Source organism: Phyllostomus discolor, chromosome 5, assembly GCF_004126475.2.
Source record: "Phyllostomus discolor isolate MPI-MPIP mPhyDis1 chromosome 5, mPhyDis1.pri.v3, whole genome shotgun sequence".
Taxonomy (NCBI): domain Eukaryota; kingdom Metazoa; phylum Chordata; class Mammalia; order Chiroptera; family Phyllostomidae; genus Phyllostomus; species Phyllostomus discolor.
In genome coordinates, this window is record NC_040907.2 from 158,552,093 (window position 1) to 158,561,839 (window position 9,747).

Consider the following 9,747-nt stretch of genomic DNA (forward strand, 5'->3'; position numbering starts at 1 on the left):
TAATGTACCTATAAGACAATGGTCATGTTAGCAATGATTAACTTCTGCCATAAATTTCATATGCTGAATAGGCATTTAACAAAAGAGTAGTATCATTATTGGCATAATTCATTTTGGGGTTTCCTATGTGCCACTTAATGATAATGGACATCTTTAAAATTATTTTTAAAATATCACATGTATTGTGCATTACTCTCTTTTTGGTTTTACAGATGGTACATTTTCTCATCAATGAAACACAAACTGTGAAAGATAGCATCATGTTTTTCGGATACATTGGGGTAAATGCTATTCAATAAGCAGTCTTCTCTCTCTTTTTCTTCTCTCTGGCAAAATTCAGTCATCAGCTAAGAGGACTTGGATAACTTGTTCCATTTCTCTATGCCTTAATTTCCCATTTTGCCTATTAATAGGGTTGGCTTAAACCAGCATTTTCCAACATGTGTTTGGCAAGATATGGCAACACCTATAAGAGTTCTGTGATTGAACAAATCTGAAAAAAAAGTTTATTCAGTATCTTCTGTACCTATGCTTAAAAAGTAGACTTTAATATTCTAAAGAAAAGCTCTACGAATTCTTGCAGCACAGAAAAACTTTTTACATCATTTTACTGAGTTTATCCCAGGTTCATTTGTCCAGGGAACCCTGTATCCTTGGCTGACAATAATTAATAATGGCCCCTAGATGAAATGACCTAGCAAGGGTATCCAACCTTGTGGTGTCTCTGGGCCACACAGGTAGAAGAAGAGCCGTCTTGAGCCACACATTAAATACACAAACACTAACAAAAACTGACGAGCAAAAAAAGGTTTTAAGTAAATTTACGATTTTGTGTTGGGCCACATTCATAGCCACCCTGGGCTGCATGTGACCCACGGGCTGCTGGTTGGACACTGTTGATAAACTTTCTAACAAATGTGAAGTGAAGTCTCATTGTGGTTTCGATCTGCGCTTAACTGTTAAGTGCCTGGTTGCCATTTGCATGTCTTCTTTGGAAATGTCTGATTGCAAATTCAGTTTTGTAATGGCCACCATGCAACGTGAGACAAAACATAATCTCTCTGGGCCTCAGTTTCTTCATCTGAACCTCTCTACTGTATTAGGATGTTATAAAATACAAATAAAAAGATAAACACATCTCTGAAAAATAACTGAAAATGAAATAGCTTCTTATGAAATAAAAATAAAAGCAGACTGAGTAACTGGTTTTGAAGCTGTCACAATTATGGGAAGCTTAATGAGATAATCTTAGACATGTGCAGTGACCCCTGAAGATGTCTGAACATTTTTCAGAGAATTATTAGGATGTTGAAGTATAAGAACATGGAAGTTTCCTTTTAATTTCAAACTAAATTATTTGGGGACAGAAGAAAAGAAAATAAGCCCAGCTCTCACCTTTGCATGATGGAAGTCATTTTTGGAGATTGTTACTTCCAACATTATATGATACATATCTTACATAAGCAATAAAACAATAACAACTGCAGTGGATCATGGGACTTAGAGAGACCTATTGAGGACAATTCTCAATGGTGGTCAGTGATGTTACAGCACAGCCCTCACTTCTGAAAGCTGAAGCTACAGGATATCAATACTGATGGTTTCTCCCTGATCGTCTAGCCTTTCCCAAAATAGGAAGTAAATTCTATCTGCACAATCATTCAAAAGTGGCTCTCAAGGGCAAAGAACTCTCTTAGAAAAAATCACTTCACAGATTTGTTCTGATATGACCCATTACTTTCTTACAGAAAATGGTTCTTTGGATAGAAAAAATAGTTGCAAATATTACCTATCACAAAATCTTATAATGACTGGCTAATACAACTTACAACTCCTGTCACTGATAAACATTCAGGAGGAGAGTTGAGATTCTTTGACAAGGCACATGCCGTGAATGGAAATCAGTCTTGATAGAGGATTTCAGGCCATTGTAAGAATTAAAATAAGGAAACTTCAAATGGGAGCGCTTGTCAAATTAATGGGTTCCTCTGCATCCTGGAAAGAAAAATGAAAAACTCAGTGAGGGTTTTATTTTTCCTGTATTCTTGCTTCACATCCATGCTTTCTCTTATCGTTAGCCAGGTCCTTGAGAGACAGGGTATATTATGCACTACTGCCTAAAGCTGCATTTCTGCTTTCCACACAGGTTCCTCTATGTAAATTGTTGTCATTATCTTAACTTCCCAGTGTGCATTGTATTTCCAATGAGAGTAAAGCCCTTTCCGAGCAAGAGCTATACCTTGCATTTCTCTTTTTTCTCTCTTATCATTTAGAAGAAGGCTAACCTCAAAGGCTGGGCTCTATTTAAAAAAGTATACATAAATTGTGTGTGTGTGTGTGTGTGTGTGTATGAATGAATGAATGAATGAATGAATAGGCATGGATGGATAAAAGAATATGTGAAAAATTCTAATTTTATTTTTCATACTGAGTTTTAAAGATCCTCCAATAAAATATATCAAAAGTGTAAACCCTTGTAAAGAATAGCATTAAGCCACTAAATGTCCCATCTAGACACCTAGATAGTGAACATCTACGTACACTTCCCTTTGAGCTCAGAAGTAACTATTATATTGCATTTGACGTTTTCATTACCATTCATATTTCTATGTGGTTTTTTCTTGCTTATGGGTGTCTGACAACATACCTCATTGTTTCTGCATGCTTTTCAATGTTATACAGTTACTTGTATTTTTCAATAGTTTTACGCAACTTACTTTTTACATCAGCACTATGTTAAGAAATAAAACCATGTCGATACATTTCTATTTTGGGTGCTGTGGCGTGCTGCTCAGATTTTCTTATGGAACACGCAGAATTGAGACGCTCACTCCCTCATAACTGGACATGCTGGCTGCATATGGTTCTCAGCTGAGACCCTCTCAGGGGTCGCCCTCTGCAAAGGGGTCTGCCTCGCCTCGGGCTGCACCTCCCAAGGAGTGCCTGTCCTATGACTGGTTGATTAAGATACAAAGGTCTGCCCCTCTGTCTGGATTTTGAAAGACTTTGAAAAGCCATCCTCACTTCAGAGCTCCACATGGGATTAACTGAGGCCTTTGTGACTGTGTCACAGTAGAGCAGTGATTTTCAACCATTTTCATCTCATGACATAGACACTAATTACTAAAATTCTGTGGCACACCAAACTATATTTTTTGCTCATCTGACAAAAAATAGGTATAATTTTGATTCATTCACCCTGGACAGCTAATTTTGCATGGGCTGTTATCATGTTTTTATTTGACAGTCTAAGGGAAAAGAGGTCAGTGCCCCTGACGAAATAGGTATTGCATGTTTTAGAAATTCCTGCAGCACACCAGTTGAAAACCACAGCAGTAGAACATCCTCTTCTGCAGGTTCCTGCTCCGTTTATTCCCCCACAGACGTTCTTCCCAAGAGCATCCCTGCCAAACTTCCTGTGTGCCACCGGGACTCCGAGTCTGTTTTCTGGGAATCCCAACCTGAGATAATACTCTTCTACTTAATTTGTTTCCATTGCCGAGAAGTGTTGCATTGCATGGCCATACTACAATTTATCTATTCACTCTACTATTGATGGAAATCTTGATTGCTTCAATTAAAAAAATATATTGAGTACTCTGTAGTCTTTGTGTTTTATATGTGAACAGGTTCTTTAGGGATACACCCAGAAATGTAATTGCTAGGTAGTAGGTTTTCTATCTTTACCTTTTCCTTTTTTTAATTAAAAAGAATTTTACTGTGTTTTTTCATTAACGTTTCCCTTATATCCCCCTCCCCACTACAATCACCACACTGTTGTCCATGTCCATGAGTCCTTTTTCCTTTTTGCTCAATCCCTCCACCCCCTAGCCTCCCCCATAGCTGTCATCCTGCTCTCTGAGTCTGTCTCTATTTTGATTGTTAGTTCAGTTTGTTTGTTAGATTCCACATACGAGTGAAATCGTATGGTATTTGTCTTTCCCTGACTGACTTATTTCACTTAGTATAATGTTCTCCAGGTCCATCCATGCTGTGGCACAGGGTAAAATTTTCTTTTATACAACCGAGCAGTATTCCATTGTGTAAATACCCCACAGGTGTTTTATCCACTCATCTCCTGATGGACATTGGGCTGTTTCTATATCTCGGCAATCGTCAATAACACTGCAACGAACATAGGCGTGCTTATGTACTTTCAAAATAGTGTTTTGGGTTTCTTTTCAAGGGACTATGCCATGGTGCTTGAAAATTATAAATTTACTTTCCTATGAATCCTCACTTTATGAACTTTACTTTTCTAACACTGTATTTTGGTACTTTGGGCATGGACTTCTGTCATTGTATATCCAAACTTTCCCAAGTGCGAGCCTCAATGCCTTTACAAAACCTTTGATATCTGTCCAAGGATAGGGGATCTGTCCTAAGTCGACCCAAAGGGATTCCTGTTCCTCCACTACAGCTGCATGATATGAGACTCTACTGGTTGTTCAGTTTCTGGGGTGTAATAATTTGTTCCTGTTAACCTTTAACTAATCAGAGCCTTTTCTTTTTTTTTTTAATTTTTTTTAATTTTTATTTATTTATTTTTAAAGGGTGCCGTGAGGCTAATGGGCACTTTTTTTTAAAAGATTTTATTTATTTATTTTTAGAGAGGGAAGGGAGGGAGAAAGAGAGAGAGAGAGAAACATCAATGTGCGGTTGCTGGGGGTCATGGCCTACAATCCAGGCATGTACCCTGGCTGGGAATCGAACCTGCGACACTTTAGTTTGCAGCCTGTGCTCAATCCACTGAGCTACGCCAGCCAGGGCAGAGCCTTTTCTTTTTATACACAGGTTCTGATATAATTGAGTTTTGCCTTTAAGACTCCCACAAAAAGGAGTTGTTTTATCTAATTGTTTCCTGTGTTAGCAGAACTTTGTGGGATCCTGGTCTTCCTGTTGTTTGACACCCTTAAAATGCTGTGTTAATATATTGTGGGTAAAAGATAGAAAATTGTATTGCAGCAATAATTAAAATAAAATTAAAAAAAATGTTATGGGGTTATAGCACTCCAAGCAATAACATGGCTGTTAAAATTCTGTGGTCACTGTAACTAACTGGAGTTCACCTTAGTACCTCTTATCTTCAATTTATTAATATTCTGACATTCAGAATGAATTTTATTAAAACAATTTAAACTCTTTAATAGTCAAGCTATATTTCAAAAATGAACGTATGCTAACTGATCATTTTATAATTTACTGCTTAAATGGCCCATGCTGTTTCACAGCTAAGACTATTAGTGATATTTCTTTATTTACTAGCAGTTAATTTTATCCCCAGAGTTCTTATACCCACTCATGATACCTACAACTACTGTGGGAATTCATAGAGGATTTCAATAATTTTTGTTTCACATGTTTTTGTATGGACATATTTATACTTAGCCTTTTTTCAAATAAGGATTTAATTGGCTAGTAACTTTGTGTAAAATTTAAATAGATATGTATGTGAGTTAAACACACTGTTCCTTTTACATGTGACTCCGCTGAGACCCAAGGGGAAGAAATCTCTCTCAGCAGGTCCCTTAGACAGACAGTGGGAGGTCGCTGGCCCCCTGACACCCTGTGTGTTTGCATTTTGTCCTGTCTCATGGCCACTCTTCTGACCTTCTCTTTTCCTGAAATGTAACAACAAAGGCTCCGGTCCTTGAAATGACACCCCTTCTACACTGTAGAGGCCAGTACTATCCAGTTTCCACTCATGTTGGATTCTTCCTTAAATGGCATCCATCTGAGAAGGAAATCACCCTTCTGAGAAAAATACATACAACATTTAGTACTTTATGGCTAAAGAGTAAAATATGAGAAAAAACTGATTACACTTTTAACTCAGATGATATAAATGCTAATGTAGTGTATTGCTACATATGCCTTTTGTAGAGGAAAATAATCAGACATTTTCATTACGAAAAAAATTTTTAAAAACCGTTCAGCAACCTAAAGACAGTGTTAAAATTCCAGAGGAAGATAAACTAGGATCTTAATCCCAGTTTTACTATGTATGAGATATGTGATCTTAGACAAGTCACCTTAGCTCTATAATTCTTAGATTCTTTTACTGAAATGCAGGAAAACAAAACATTCACTTAATTGTACACAAACAGAATTAATGATAATAATTTAGCTGAGTGCCTGGCTCACAAAAATGCATTGGTAAATGAGAAATATACCTAAAACTAATCATGTGAATACAATTACTTCCATTGTCTCAATGAATACCCTAATTCTGTCCTTGAAACTCAAGTAGCATCTAATATTCTCCATTCTTAGCACCCGTCTCGTGTAAGACAGTGTAAGTGACATGGGCCATTTCTCATCTCCCACAGAGAGAGACCCAGCTGACAGAGAGAGAGAGAGAGAGAGAGATTCCCTGTAAGCTAGAGATGATGTGTTGGCAGCTCCTCTGGGAATGCTGTAGGAAAGAACCCTCATGGAATTGTCAACAAAAGTCATGGTTGGCTAGAGAGCACACAGAGATAGTGTCCCATATCCTGTCTGAGGGGTTCCTCCACTCCCTGAATCAAAATGGTGACCTGACCTGCTGAGGCCCCCAATAATCCCCTATAATCATATTGATGGGGCAGGGGGGTGGGGGTGCTGCAGAAATGCCTGAAGGCCAGAGATAGCTCCCTGCTGTGAGTCCTTGTGAATACCTGGTTCAGGTCACCAAATAGTTACTTTCTCTAAGGCCCCCTTTCATTCTTCCTTCTTTTCCACTTCGTTCCCTTTGCCTCATTCTTCCCCTGACTTCACGGTTGCATTCTGGGTGCACACATGTGTTAGAGGCCCAGCAGGAAGTAGAGAAACCTCAAAGTAGGCATAAACTCAGCCAAGAAAGTCCTCAGAGACTGGCTGGAGTGACAAGGCAACGCTGGCTCATATTCAGGGATGAGATATTCATTTCCCACCTTGTCTGCCCCTGCTGTGATTTCTCTGGGACACAATTCACACCCCAAAGATGCTGTGAGAGTTTAGAAAGACTCACAGGATGCTGTTCACTACCAGCACCTCCCAGAGCTCAATTAATTCAGAGTAGATGGAGAGTCTGGGGTATTTTTAAGTATTTGCTGCGTGGAGCTTTCATCTACTGAAAGTTTCACACCCTTTTCCCACCATCTCCTCCCAACATTCAGAAAAGAGAGGGAAAAGAGAGGGCTGCTTTAGGACCAATAACTTTCTTTCTGAAAAGTGTGCCCCTTTCACACTACTGCCTAATCAATCTTTCTAGAAAGGGCACTAGCCTTGGTATTAGGGGACCTGGGATGAACCTCAGTTCTGTTGTTCACTTGCTCTATGACATTGGGAAAGTTACCGAGCCTCTCTGAGCCTCGGATATCAGATAAGGTCCCACCCACAGGGAGATATAAATTATGTGTATGAAGATGTCTGCTGATAAGATGTACCTCCTAAGAATTATCCAAAATTAGTGTCCTGTCACTCTTCTGCTCAAGAGCCTGTAGTGGCCCCTTATTACTTATAGGTTATGGACTCAAACTCCTTTGCCTTCTGTCTTCTGACACAGGTATCTACATCCAGAGCTTGTACTTACCTGCTCTTGGATCTCACATTTTTCCAGTACACATAGTACTCTGCACCAGCTGCTCACCATCTTCTGCCTTGCACGTACACCATGGTCCCTGTCACCCTCATTACCTTGAATGCTCTCCCAACAGGGCTGACCAATCCATGAGTTTCTTGACTATAAATACCACAAGGCCAAAGTCTCCAGTCATTCCCATGGGTAGATGATGTTCCCCCTAATTTAATCATTAGCTTTGCATTGATTCATATACTTGTTCAGTAAATTATTCCCAGAACTGTGTACCAGACACACTGTTGAGGATGCAGAGGTGAGTAAGGCAGACACAGTCCTGGCTCCCAGGTAGTATAGAATCCAGAGTAAAGAAAAACAGGAAACTGGTAGGAGGCAGAGAAAACTGCTTATCATGACAAAAAGTACCAGCTTTCCTCTTGGTGGGAGACTGACTTGTTGGATCATTTTGGTTAAGTATAGAAGGTGAGGCTCTGAGTGCCTGAGGCCAAGTGAGAATAATTCTGAGCTTGTGAAGGAAAAGGATGTGGAACTCTCGGGACCGTCCTAGAGGGAGGCAATGGGGAGCAGACACTGCAACAAGGAGCTTCCAGAGAGGGCAGACTGTACAGTCAGATCTCTTCCTCCGATTTCCCTACAATATCCAGTAAAGTGTTTTGTACTCATCATGTGTGTGCAAGCGTTTTACTCTGGCGAGGCATGTGCTGTTGGTCTATAGGACATGCCATGAGAACCACTGCCCTCTGAAGGGCCACGGATCTGTCTCTAAAAGGGTAAGTCATGTCAGACCGGGGTAAGACTATCCAGACAGGAGGCAGGGCTGGCCCACTTTGTTTTTGGTTACCTATTCCCCCCAAAGTATTGTTGGCTAACAAGTGTTCAGTATCCTGTATGTGTTCCATAGTTCCCGCAAATACCATGGGCCCAAAATTTATGCTTTTGACAGGTCATTCCTCAAAGGCCTCATGGCCACTGTGATTTATTCTCCACTATTGGCAGGTACAGAAAATCTGGTTATTATGAACCTATCAAGCGTTTAAGAACCGATCCAAATTTCCTGTGACACCTCTCTACGGAGTATTTCTATTTGACAAAAAGACATTTCAGGTACTGAGCTATAGACTGGAGAGGGATATTATGGGGCAGGGGGTCAGTGTGGGAAAATATTCGTGCCATAAAGATAACCACTTATTACAGCTCATGGCCACTGGGACTCACAGGTGTCATTACTCAACATTAGGCTACTTGTTAGTAAAACACACTTTTCTCTTATGACAGGCCACGTGACATGCTCACACACACATACCACACACACACACACACACACACACACACACAAATTAAAACATGTGTACACGGTCACACACATTCATACTCTGCAGGAAACGAGGCACACAATCAATCCCGCCTCGCTTCTGGAAGGCAGATCAATTCCTTCCGAGTGGATGCTAGAGAAGAGCATATCTCAAAATAAACACCAGGGCTGCTCAGCCTGACTACATTTTCTCCCCTAGTCCTTAAATAATTTGAGAGGAATTTACTATATCTATTAAACAAAGTACATTTTGAGCATTTTAAAGCCAGTGATATTTAATGAAATAATTGTGGATTAGAAAAATATTAACTTTAGTAAATAACTATGATACCTAAAATATTTAAAAGATTACTTTTTAAATAGAGAAATAAGAAGAAATTAAGTTTTTATTGAACCAACTGCATGTTTCAAGTTTTACTAGAGAAGAAGAAAGAGAGCTTAAATATGTCTTGTTTTATATGTCAGAAGTTTATTTTAAATATCAGCAGATAATGAAGGTAGGGAAGAGTCTGATCTGCTTGGATTCTCACTATCATGCCTTGTACAGCATTAACTTGGGCTTCAGTGACTACAAAGCTGGTGTCTGTCATCCTTTGCCACCTCCTTCTCTAACACAGCCCTCAGCTTCAGCTTAGGATGGGTATAATTTTATTTCTATCTTTATTGCCAGCACCCCTGGCAAAGCCACCATCCTCTCTTATGTAGGCTAGTCTGACAGCCTCGAAGCTGGTGTTCTGTAACCACTCATGCACCTTCTCAGCCCTTAACCTCACTAGAACTAGAGCCACGTTCTCCAGTTGTAGGAGCTAAAAAATGTATATTAAAACTTGTCCTCTCAGTTTTTCTGGCTACACTAATCATCAAATTAACAGAGATA

The 9,747-nt window shown here is 39.5% G+C and overlaps 1 long non-coding RNA gene across 1 annotated transcript; it reads left to right on the plus strand.

Moving 5' to 3' along the window:
• The first annotated feature begins 761 nt into the window (after positions 1-761).
• Positions 762-7,897, plus strand: LOC118500478. The gene is made up of 3 exons (XR_004903036.1): positions 762-895; positions 7,244-7,248; positions 7,886-7,897. It is a non-coding gene; the product is annotated as an uncharacterized LOC118500478 (long non-coding RNA).
• Positions 7,898-9,747: the final 1,850 nt, after the last annotated feature.